This window comes from Labeo rohita, chromosome 11 (assembly GCF_022985175.1).
Source record: "Labeo rohita strain BAU-BD-2019 chromosome 11, IGBB_LRoh.1.0, whole genome shotgun sequence".
Classification (NCBI taxonomy): domain Eukaryota; kingdom Metazoa; phylum Chordata; class Actinopteri; order Cypriniformes; family Cyprinidae; genus Labeo; species Labeo rohita.
Window position 1 is genome coordinate 19,342,387 of NC_066879.1, and position 13,855 is coordinate 19,356,241.

The following is a 13,855-nucleotide window of genomic DNA, read 5'->3' on the forward strand; positions in this document are numbered from 1 at the left end:
ATGTTATGTTCATAGAGGCCCCCTCCCCTGCTACCCCGCTTTCCTTTCTCTCTGTCCAAGTCATTCTCTTATGCCATTCCAACTCCAACCTGAGAGAATCAGGTTCTAGCGAACAGCAATGAGAGTAGTTTAATCATTCTGATTCCCTTATGATTTCATTAACAAGTCTGTAAATACTTTTGAGGCACCGAATAATTAATCACAGCTATATTACACTGTATAGCTTAATATTCCTAACTGGCACATACCCTGATGCCCGTCCAGCTCTGACTAATGAGTGTGTCATTTTATATGTTAAATGACCCAGTTTTTAAACTTGTCAGTAAAATAATAGTCATTGAATATATAGTGCTCAATTTCATATCCCAGCAATAAAAATATATATATATTTTTAAAAAAACAGGAGACTTATAAAGTCAGTTGTAAAAGATATTTAGCATTTATGTCTGCGTATGAACATTTATTGATTTTTTTACAGCAAAAACGTGACCCATTTTGTTTTTCATATATGACTAAACAGCTATTTGTTTGATGTTTTTGTTGTCTAAGACCCTTCTGATGAGTCAGTTTTCACGTGTGCCTGTTTGGCGCATGATTTTTCCCTAATAATAGCCCGAAAAGATAAATAAAAGCATTATGTTGTGCACCAAGCCTGAAGGTTACCAGTGTGAAGCATCAGCCATTGTTTTCTTTGTGTGAGAAAAGTTTTCTGGAAAAATGTGTGCTGATACACACATGGTGACTTTAGACGCACATTAATTGGATTCTGTTGCAATATTTTGAGTCAGACAGTTTGGAGGGCAAGGTACATTACATGGAACTTGAGTTTTTAATTATTAAAAATGCATTTATGACATGAAAATGCATTTGATGTCTCTTTATTTGCTATTCATTTAATTTAAATGCCCATTCATTTGTGGGTGCAGGATGTGGGTGAACAGAGGTTCATGTCTAAAGAAACTGAATTACACAGATAAATAATTTAGCTCAGAGATCTGAAGCCTTGGAAACACAATCCTCAGACGTCTTGAGGTCAGTTTTATCAGGTATACGATTTGTTACAGCTGTAGACGCAGTAAACCCAGATGCCCCCAACCCACAGACAGAAGAACTATAAAAGTCACCTGTGCTTTTGTTTAAAACGAGCAGTCTGTAATGAAAAAAGCCCCAAATTATGTCAAAAAAATACTGACATGTTAACTTTGAAGTACTCATCATACTTTGACAAAGCAAAGAGAGAAATAAAACGAGCGTTTCATGCAAAAGTGGGTTAGATGATTCAAACTGAAGTGTAGGGTTGTGGATAAAAGAGAGCTGCAGCAAAGCTTCAGTTTCACTCATTTAATAGTAATAAAAGCAGTCAGCTCTGACATCTAAGCGCAGACGTTGATCAGGCAGTCAAAGTTGAATGGCGGGATCAGCTACAAAGATATTTTCTCTTTCACAAACTGTTCCTTCATTTCTCCACACTGGGAAGATGACAGGTGCAAACACTGGGTGTTTTTTCAAATACGAGCCCTGTGGGCTTTTAGAAATAAGCTCTTTTAAAACACTTTCCACACATTCACTGGTTTATTTAACTTGTTGGCTAATCATTTCCAGGAAGTGGATATGTAGTATTCATGTTGGCGGAGGAAATCGGCTTCTCGCTCTTCTTTCCAAAAGTATTCACGGTGGTTTGATAATATTTAAGTCTTTAATGGACATTGCTTTGTGAAGCTCTTTGTGGTTGGTTTTTGTGGAAAAGGGGTCTTCAAGGTTGTATTGAATATTGAGGTTTGCTGTTTCTTTTGCTGTGGTAGTTCTGTGTTGCTTCACAGTGTTTGATGGTCTCTGTCCACTTTCTGGTTTCACCCTCTATTCTTCTTCACTGATGAAGTCTTGCCTTTCTTTGTGTATGCAGTCATAATCATAAACACTGTTGTTCTTAAAACACCAAAAAATTGGGCTGTTGAGGTTACATTTGCTTCTGCTAAACAGACGCCCATAATTTACCCTTTTTGGAGGTCTGACAAGTCACCCGTTTCAACAAGCACTTGTACTAGACACTGCTTATATTACACTGATATACTAACTAGAGAATATAGACAGTGGATAGATAAACAAAATTATACAGTTGAAGTCAAAAGTTTACATACACCTTGCAGAATCTGCAAAATGTTAATAATTTAACCAAAATAAGAGGGATCATACAAAATCCCCATGTTTAGTGATAGTTGTTCATGAGTTCCTTGTTTGTCCTGAACAGTTCAACTGCCCACTGTTCTTCAGAAAATTCCATCAGGTCCCACAAATTTTTCAGCATTTGTGTGTATTTGAATGCTTTCCAACAATGACTGTATGATTTTGAGATCCATCTTTTCACAGTGAGGACAACTAAGGGACTCATATAAAACCATTCCAGAAGGTTCAAACGCTCACTGATGTTCCAGAAGGAAAAACGATGCATTAAGAGCCGGGGGGTGAAAACTTTTGAACAGAATGAAGATTTAGTACTGCCCTTCAGAAGCTACAGAAGATACTTACATATTTCCCAAAGACAAAATAAATTAAAATTTGCAAATTCAAAAAGTTTTCAGTCATACAGTCAAAAAGGGTTCAAATACACAAAAATGCTGAAGAACCGAAGAATTTGTGGGACCTGAAGGATTTTTCTGAAGAACAGCAGGCAGTTTAACTGTTCAGGACAAACAAGGGACTCATGAACAACTATCACCAAACAACAACAACAATAAAAAACACAGCTGTGGATCATTCAGGTAACACAGTATTAACAATCAAGTGTATGTAAACTTTTGAACAGGGTCATTTTTATGAATTCAACTATTATTTTCCCTTGTGGACTATATGTAAATGTCTTTCTTGTGAAATATCTTATTCAGGTCAGTACTAAATAAAAACTAACATGCCTTTTGTAAGATTCCTCTCACATTTTGCAGATTCTGCAAGGTATATGTAAACTTTTGACTTCAACTGTAAATGCAACAATCTTTTTTTCACTGTAGTTTACACAAATTATATTAAACTCAATAATAATTGGTGTTCACATATTAGTACCCTATTAGTACATATTTTATTTATTTATTTATTTATTTTGTTTTGTTTGTGTGGGCTGCATTGGATATGGGATCCAAATAAATGGGATGATGAGCTTCTGCTGTCCACTTCCATGAAACTAATTCGATCTCTCTCTTATCATTATTTCCATTAGGGAACAATCTCATCCTTGACTGCCCCTGCATAGTTGTCCTATACTGTAGGTTTCTAGGTTAGGTCAAATCACCGAACACACTGTGTTTATGTGTGTTGCTAATCATTGGAATGCTCGATCAATATTCCCTGCCTTCAGGCGAGAAAACTGGGTCATTAGTTTGGCATATTTCCATAAAACTCATCCTCATTTAACTGAAACCTGATTTAATTCCATTAAGGGACAACTGTGCTGTAGTAGGGCCCTATGAAATCCACTTTATTTTTTCCCGAATTCCATTTTATTCCATTTTACTTTATTCCAAATTCAGTTTTTTCCTTTTTTAGAGGATTAGTTCACTTCCAGAACAAAAATTTACAGATAATTTACTCACCCCTTGTCATCCAAGATGTTCATGTCTTTCTCTCTTCAGTCGTAAATAAGTTATGTTTTTTGAGGAAAACATTTCAGGAATTTTCTCCATATTAGTGTTTGTTGTGCCAGATGTACCAATTTTTTCTTCTTTTTTGTCCCTGGTATTGTCTTGAAATCAAGTTTCGACCACAAAAAAATCAAATAATCTTGTTTTGGATAACAGTATGATATAATCTTCTACCAAACCCCTGCTCACCATCCTTCTGCCGATGTTAATTAGCACTCGGGCAGACGAGGGCTCTGCAGAATGGCAGCTAATTTGAAGGGCTGGAGGGCCGGGCCGGTGCACTTTAGCCCTGTAATTTTCCTCAGTGTGGCAGCCGTTTCCTAGAACAGCCATTCTGTACTGTACAGAGGAGGAGGATGCAGGGATCTCCATGCTACCCACTCACAGATCACTTCATTCAGAGCCATGGTGACATTTGATGCAGTTCATTCAGAAGGGATGAACATATAGTCCACTTGTTTTGTTCTGTACAGTATAGTTCTGAGGACTGAATCAAGAGTCTGTAATGTTAAAGTGCAGCTGGCTGTGTTCATTTATGATTTTGCATATCCTGGATTTTTCTTTGAGAAACATTATTCGTAATGCGACGTGCGAAATATCACATCATTCTTGATTGAATGACGAAAGCCCTCCGTTATTATGTTTGTTATTATTTATGAGCTGTGAAAAACATGCTTTTTTCAGTAACATCCTGTGGTCAAAATAAAAACTCACTCTATTTTTTTTTACAGGTTGTTGTCAACAAACATCAGATATAAAAGCATTAAAGCACCAGTAAATTACCAGCAATTTCAAGCACCTTATTACAGTACTTTCTTTAAAATCAGTCTTTGCAGCCAATCAGTGTCTATTGTGAATGAGTATCCCTCATTTATTTTAAATAGAAAACTTAAGGTTCTTCTTGGAAACACTCATGTTTTTGCCTGTTTCATTTTAGCAGTTTAAAAACATTGAATGTGGGTTTTGAGGTATTGCTGACATCAGATGCAACTCATTGAAAGTAGTTGTGAATTTCCATGACTTTGAAATTGACATGGAGTCATCTTTGTGGATGCTTCTATTGATGCACCTACATCAATACTACTTTTATTGTTTTTTCTCTTTGTTCTTCCTTCCACTTTCACAACCTTATAACCTCAAACAAGGCACAAAAAGAATTTACGAATTAGAGCTGACATTTTTCGAAAGCATTTGGCCCTTAAAATCAATCTCTGTCTAAAAGATGTGCATTGTCTGGTCTTTATGCCAGCATCCACAGAATTTTATTTGCAAAGCCCCAGAGGTGAATGAGACCTAATAAAGTGGACAAAATGGGAAATTAATTGAAAGCAAAGTGAAACTGTGTCGTGTCCTAGCAAAAGGTCACTGCAGAGATGCTGCTGTCTTCTCAACCATGCTTGGTGACGGCCACTAGTTACCCAGCTCCCAGAGTGCCTCCTAAGAATCCCCGAATGACCCCTGTTCTACTTGTTTTAAACTGTTATCACTGAATTATTCGCAACTATAGTAGGTGGTTAAGGAAACCAAGTCTTCTGAAGACATACCGTACAGTAGTTTTGAATGAGGAGCCAAGTCAGTGAGAAGAACCATACAGTTGAAATCAAAATGAAATCAAAATGATGCTTTAGAAGAAAAAACGATGCATTAGCCAGGGGGTGAAAACTTTTGGAATTTCAAGATCCGGGTAAATGTAACTTATTTTGTCTTTTGGCAAACGTCTAACTGTGTTCAGTAGCTTCTGAAGGGAAGTACTAAATGAAAACAATATGATATTTAGGCAAAATAAGAAAAATATACACATCCTCATTCCGTTCAAAAGTTTTCACCCCCTGGCTCTTAATGCATCGTTTTTCCTTCTGAAGCATCAGTAAGTGTTTGAACCTTCTGTGATAGTTGCATATGAGTCTCTCAGTTGTCCTCAGTGTGAAAAGATGGACCTCAAAATCATACAGTTACTTTTGGAAAGACTTCAAATACACAAAAATGCTGAAAAACCAAAGAATTTGTGGGACCCGAAGGACGTTTATGAAGAACAGCGGGCAGTTTAACTGTTCAGAAGAACTCATGAACACCTATCACTAAAAAAACAAAAAACAAACAAACAAAAAAAAAAAACACAGCTGTGGATCATTCCACATGTAATGACATTCCATATGTAAACTTTTGAACAGTTATAAATTCAACTATTGTTTTTTTTGTACACTATATGTAAATATCTTTTATGTGAAATATCTTATTCAGGTCAATACTAAATAAAAAATACCATGCATTTTGTATGATCCCTCTTATTTTGGTTAAATAATTAACATAGCAGATTCTAAAAGGGGTGTGTAAACTTTTGACTACAACTATATCAATCAGAATCATGAATGAATCATTCAAACCAATTCTGATTCATTGTAAATGACTCAAAAGAATGATTCATTCACAAATCTGACATCGCTGTTTCTGTCATGTACGTCAGCTAGAGCTAGGGCAGATTTTCAGTGACTCAAATTTTTTCGTGTGTGTCATAAGACATCAGAAGCTTTGGAATATAGTGCTTGACTGTAATGGACTACTTTTAGGATGCTTTTATGGTTATTTTGGTTAAAGGATAAAATTTTTCTAAAGCTATTAGGAACTAGATTGAGCCAGGGGGAATTCATGGATAGGTTTGTGAACTGAATCATATAATTCATTGAAAATATCTGACTCAAAAAGAATGATTCATTTACAATTTATTTCATTCCTATATTTTTAGTGAATTATACGTTAAATTTCTGTATCATATGGTTTCAGAAGACTTAAAATATAGTACACAAATGTGCGTAGACAACATTTTGAAAAGCTTGAAACCCTCAATCATTGTAATTGCATGGAAAAGAGCACTTATTGGGTGAATTATTCCTTTAATCATGCAGGGCTCTTTCTGAAGATTTCCACTGACTCATTTGGGATTCACTTTCGGTGAAGCAGATGCAGATTAGATGACATCACTTCCCAAATTGCTTTCAACAACTTGTGAATAAATAGTTTTATTTTTCTGAATCAACCCTTTTAACACATTGGGTTTTTTCATTCAAGTATTTTCGTCGTCCAGTCATAGTGTGTCATAGTGCTAGACTATATGCCTCTCTGCCTCTTGTTTGATTTTCTCAAGCCATTGATGAGACAAGCAGCAATCAGAAGAACGGGAAACGTGGCACGTGTCCCTTGGTCCACCTGACGTCTGCTTGGAAATGAGCCGCCTGCACACGTGCCATGGTGTCAACGGTAGCCTTTCATTCTTTAACCTCCATTTTCAGTACATCCAAGCCAGGCAGAAAGAATTATTTTTTAACAAAAGATGGAAAGTAATATGTTCTGAATGGACAGAAACTGGGCGAGCGAGAAATAGGTCATGGAAAAGGGAAATGGAAAGTTGCGTCGATCAAGGATTTTCTTGTTTACATTTTAATGCAGATTTTTTTCTCATTTAAACGTCTAGTTTCTATTTAAGCGAATAAATCCAGAAACACTTGTGATTTGCTTGTGGAACGCACTGGTGAGCTGAATTGGCATTATAAAGAGCATTTGAATGGACAGGATCAGTCATCAATATTTAAGCACAATTTCATTTTAAAAGTATGTCTCCAAAGTTATTGATACACTACTGGATTGCAGCTAACAAACATTTACTAAAAGCTAAAACTCCAATTTTGATTTCAAAGGTGCTTTAAATGCTAAAGTGATGTTCTTCCCCTCTCATTGAAGAGTTGCGCCGGGATAGCCGCGTCTGTAAATGTGCTCTAAACTCCAGAGCAGACACGTGTAGTGGCTGTCGTCACATGTACATCATCATGCGCCACGTGTTCCCGAACAGAGACGTGAACATGGACAATAGATCAGGAGAATTTGAGTATTACTTTGTTCTTTAAATTGACTGCATATGGCAGTGTTTTCCCCCTTTTTTTCTTAGTGGTTCTTTATATAGAAGCTATTGTGTAAGGTAATCAGAGCATTACAGAATTGGTGCAATGTGGAAACGTTTGAGACTGTAGAGTCAGGGGACGACATCAGATGTACAAAAATAGCACAAATCAGCAGATGTCATCTAATTCATTTGACAATGACTAAGCAAGAGCATAGATTGAATTTACGTCTATCAAAATCTGAGAATTTAACTTTAAGAAATCACAGATTCTAGCCAGTTATTCATGTAATATTTTTTAACTGAATTGGTAAATTAGCAAATATCCAATTTATATTTACATACACCTTGCAGAATCTGCAAAATGTTAATTATTTTACCAAAATAGAGGGGATCATACAAAATGCATGTTATTTTTTATACATATAGTCCACAAGAAAAAAGTAATAGTTGAATTTATAAAAATTACACCGTTCAAAAGTTTACATACACTTGATTCACTGATGCTTCAGAAGGAAACACAGTGCATTAAGAACCGGGGGGTGAAAACTTTTGGAATTTGAAGATCAGGTTAAATTTAACTTATTTTGTCTTCTGGGAAACATGTAAGTATCTTCTGTAGCTTCTGAAGGGCAGTACTAGATGAAAAAAATATGCTATTTAGGCAAAATAAGAAAAATGTACACATTTTCATTCTGTTCAAAAGTTAAATTTTGAACAGGGTAATTTGTATAAATTCTATGTGGACTATATGTAAACGTATTTCATGTGAAATATCTTATTCATGTCAGTCTTAAAAAATAACATGCATTTTGTATGATCCCTCTTATTTTGCTAAAATAATTAACATTTTGCCGATTCTGCAAGGTGTATGTAAACTTTTGACTTCAATTCAGTGTAATTCAGTGTACTGTAGTTCACTGTAATCCAGTGACATCCATGTATAAAGCAGGAAGTTAGTGTCAGTATGAAGACTGGAGCCACTCGCCAGTCAAAGTTGGCACACTAAGTCTGTGTCGCATAGATGAGTGTCAGCAGAGCGGCCACAGATGCTCACTACTGGCTTCCATCTGTTTACATAGATGACACAAGCACTGTTTGGAGAGTGACAGGGTCAGTGTGTCAAGAGCATCATTCTCATGTCTTAATATGTACAGAGTGAACTAAACATGCCTTAGTTAAACATATAAATAACTTCTCAATTGCAGAGCGGATGTTTTTACCTTCCAAGCAAAAGTTGACAAATGATTAAATTGCCCAGTCCAGTGTTGACTCAACTTATTTAGCCTTAAGATGGAAGCCATCTGCTGCCCAAAATCTCATCTGGAGAGTGCTGTGGAGAGACACACTGGCTGCTTTCTACTGGATGGCACCAGCACTAACGAAGCTGGCTGGTGTTCTGTTCTCTCTTCACGGAAATTGAGTTTAACGCGTGGTGCCTATGATTGGCAGCAGTAGTAGTGTCTACACATCCTGTCATAAAACCCTGTGTACTCATCGTGTTTTGTTTTGGTCCGTCAAAAGGCGGCAGAACACTTACATAACCTGTTTTATTCTCATAGTGTTTCTTACCTATTGCCAAATTCTGTCTGATGAGAGATAATGTGTGCACATAAACCAAATTTGCATTAGTTGGTTCATGATTAAATGCAGTGCTTGTATCTATCGTTTGTTTGTACATTCTATCTGTTGTACAAGTTTATCTATCTATCTATCTATCGTTTGCTCTAGCTATCATTTGTACAGTCTTTCTGTTGTTCCTTTGTTTTATCTGTTATTCATTCATTCTTTCATTTGTTCATTCTATTGGTTGTTCAATCTATCATTCTGTCATACATTCTATCATTAGTTCTACAGTTCATTCATTCTATCAGTCGTTCTGTAACTGGTTAAAGCAGAGGAGATGATCAGTTCACGGGACGCCTCACCTCAGTGTTGCCAAGTCCGTTGTTGCCGCGGGTTGTTTTTCATGTCCTCAGGATGAAGCGACCCCATTAACGTTATATATTTAGCGCTGGACTGCGAACTGTACCAAGGGGAACCCCACCAAAAAACGTGTATTTTATCCCCCGTGACGCGATTTTAATTGGGGACCCCCTTCGAAACGCACTGGTGCTAGTTTTGACTAGTTTGAGCAGCAGTTGGGCGGGTTTTGGTGTGAAATCCTGGCAACCCTGCTTTTCTTTAAATGAGACGATACAGCAATCCGTCACTTCACATTAAACAGCACCAAAGCGGTACTTATTGTTTGAATATTGTAATAAAATGCACAACATTTGAAATCTGCGACTATATTTAAAGTAACAAAGCACAAAGCTTTGTGTGAGAGCTTCGCTGCAGTGTTCTGTTCATTAACTGAAAACTCGCGACTAATCAATTCTTGGGATTTAAGAATCAACGTTGTTCCATAAAAATGAAGATTGATTAAAATCGAGAAATCTGTAGTTTTTTAACCCAGCACTGCTATCATTATATCTACTGAATCTTCTGAAATGCCTACAACAGGAGTGTGATTTTTCATATTCCTCTATCAAACACTAAGGAAATCCTGTGATGTCTTGTGATTGTGAGGTGTTTTCTTCAAGGCAGGGGTCAATATTCCATAATAAGCTTTAACTGACATTCAGGTGAGAGTACCTGCTGAGTATTAGAGCTCTAACCTCTCAAGGATATCACACCAAGATAACACGGCCTGCTCTGTCATAAAGAATCCCACGCACTGTCTATCTAGACATGAGTGTTGATACAAAGAGAGAATGTTGCTGTCTGTCTTGTTCTCACCTGATTTGAAAAGTAAAGACCTAATCGTTCACTATAGGAATTTGGGATTATATTAAATGTTTAATGAGTTTCAAAACTAATTTAGTTTAATGATAAATCTCGTGGAGCTCATTGGGTTTAGCCATTTGCAACTATTTCCTAGTGCAGTCCAGAGTTTATTGCATAGACGTCAAGCCCTGTTAAAAAATTCAGTCAAAATTATAGCATTTATGTCTTTTTGTCTTGTACTTTGAACATTTTTATAGATTTCTGTTGACAGTTTTGACGGTTCTTCTGTAACCGTGCACTTTCTGTAGTTTGTAATGGTCCATTTGTATTCATTCTGGTGGAGCTGGCAACATTAGAACTTATTTAAAATGCATTAGGCCTGATGCCTGCATCGATGTTTCCACAGACAGTTGATTGCTCTGCAGCGGTCAGATCAATACAGTCCCAGGAACAGTCAAAGACTCACTGAACTGTGTGCTTGTATGTGTGTGTTTGTCTGCGCTGGACTGTGGCTTGAGTTATTCTGTAAATACATGATGCTCTTTTTTTAATGCTCCATTTAGATTAAACTCTAATAAGAATAAGTGACCATGAGACTAACATAGAAACAGCAGCTAAATTATAAAGTGAGAAGTTGAATGCATTATAAAGGCTTTTGATTATCCACAATTATTATAATGCATTTTAATACAACGACTTTAAATGTAAGATATTTAATATTTTAATATTTAAAATGTGAAATAATATTTTCATAGTACATTGTATCAGAGACAGACTATGAATAAATTAATTCATTATGCATATCAGTATAGGCAAATTTAGCTTGTTTTGCATGTTCAAAGTACATACAGTTTATGTACTTATAAAAATTTGAGCAAGACATTAATACATACATTTTTCCTGCTCATAATCCTTGGTCTTGAATTTCAAAACTGCAGTATGAAATCAGTTTATGTCAAACGCTGATGTGTTAAATAATGAATTATGTCTGACAGGGTTTAGAGTCTAATTCTGGTTTGATGTTAGTTTGTTGACATTTTAGTTTTGACATCTCATAGCCCTACCACACACTCAGTCTGGATTATTTATTATTTAATACTGAAAAATATCTGATGTACATAAAAATGGCTTAATATTGCATCTTCGATGCCAAAAAGTGTGGAATGTTAATTATAGATACTCATTTATCTCATGATGTCTCATGATTATTAATTAGCAAACATAGCTAAATGGTCTATCTAGACTACCTGGCAACATCAGTGCAAGATACTTAATATTCATGAGATGGCGCATATAGTTAGTTCACAGTGCTGCTGGTATGAAGTGTGTGAAGTATCTATAGGAGCCTTTGTGCACTAAGCTCCACTGCATTCCATAATTCAACTCAGCCTCTTGAAACTCCAGTGAGACAATGGCATTTGTAGATTATTCAGGCGCAATAACCCCGTTATCATCCGGCTGTGCTGTAGTGTACTGAAAGAGCACCTCTTAAGCTCTTCTGGCTCCAGCGGTTGGGTAGTTTAGTTTGGCCCACTGCCATTGTTGCAATGCATATTTATGGTTTTACATTTACAGTCAAGGTCAAAAGTTTACATACACCTTGCAGAATCTGCAAAAATGTTAATTGTTTTACCAAAATAACAGGGATCATACAAAATGCATGTTATTTTTTTATTTATACTGACCTGAATTAGATGTTTCACATAACAGATATAGTCCATGAGAGAAAATAATAACTGAATTTATAAAATGACCCTGTTCAAAAGTTTACATACGCCTGATTCTTAATACTGTGTAGTTACCTGAATGATCCACAGCTGTGTTTTTTTGTTTAGTGATAGTTGTTCAGAAGTCTCTTGTTTGTCCTGAACAGTTAAACTGCCTTCAGATCCCACAAATTCTTTGTGTATCTGAACCCTTTCCAACAATGATTGTATGATTTTGAGATCCATCTTTTCACACTGAGGACAACTGAGGGACTCATATGCAACTATTACAGAAGGTTCAAACACTCACTGATGCTTCAGAAGGAAGCACAATGCATTAAGAGCCGGAGGGTGAAAACTTTTGAAATTTGAAGATCAGGGCAAATTTACCTTATTTTGTCTTCTGGGCAACATTTAAGTATCTTATTATAGTTCTGTTAATATTTTGTGTTGGACAGCTGGACCTTTAAAATAGTTGATACATTTGCTACAGTTGAGTTATCAATATAACTAATATGTTCTTTTCTTTTATCATAGTTTGAAATCACATAAAAATCACTTTTTAAAGATTCAGGACACCTATGGACCACTTTTATGGTACTTTGAATTTGACAGCCCTAGTCCTCATAGTAAAAAGACATTCATACAAGTTTAACATGACATGAGAGAGAGTAAATAATGACAGTTTTTTGTGTGAGAGTCCAATTGGTCCAAGAGGTGAGTACATGACGTTTTATGCAGTTGAATAATCAGTATGCAAAATGTACTTGCTAGAAAAATCATACCAGATATATTCTCACTCATGTGTTTTATTAATTCCCCACCGCTCTGGCTTTCTGCGGCATGCGTCTCCGTCTGATCAGAGAAGCAGGAAATTGCAGCTCAAACAGATCAGATCCATCAGGCAGATTTGCCAAAGTATTGAAACGGCAGGATTCCAGAAATCAGTTTGAATAGGTCGTCCTATTCCACAGTCTGAAACCTTGATAGGCCTTATTGAACATAATGTTAATATCTCTGAAGTTCAGAAATGGTGTGTCATTCCAATTTAAATGCTGAGCAGCATATTCTCTGATAACTGGCGTCAAGGGAAATCTTTTTTGTGTGTCTGGTGTAGATAATTTCAGCGTGTCCTACAGGAGTCTTATCAAAATGGAATCAAATTTTCTTGATGTTTTGATGTTATAGAGCTTGATGTGCTATTAAACAAATTCCCAAAGCATCTGTTTCAGTGCATCGATTGAAACAAGAAACTGAACCTCAAAAACGGAATCTTTCTGACCTGAACTAATGACTGAACTTATAGATTTAGAGAAATTTAGGGGCAATAGATCTTCTAAATGGTCAGAATGAGAGTCCAAACAGCTGATGAAAACATCACAATAATCCACAAGTAATCCACACGACTCCAGTCCATCAATTAATATTTTGTGAAGTGGAAACTGTGTGTTTGTAAGAAATAAATCAATTAGTAAGTTATTTTAACTTAAAAACGTCACTTCAGGCCACACCGAGTTCATAATAATAATGCTGCCTTATTAGGGTGTAAGTTGTAATGTATGGGTTTGATTCACTAAAAAAAAAAAAAACAATGACTCATAAGAGTCATTTGTCTGTAATTGAATCATGCTGAATATTCATTATGTTGCAGTGTCATTCTAGGGAGTATTTAGTATGTAATCCTGTCAGAACATCATCTTCCGTTATAGATTCTCAACTGTGACTCTTTTTAGGTCAGAAACCATGGGATATTTTCTGTGAAAGGTCTATGTGTTATATATCATAATGATTTATATATCTCACAATAGTATTATGAACAACTTTACCTTGGATAAACCTGTTTAAGTGTTTCTTAT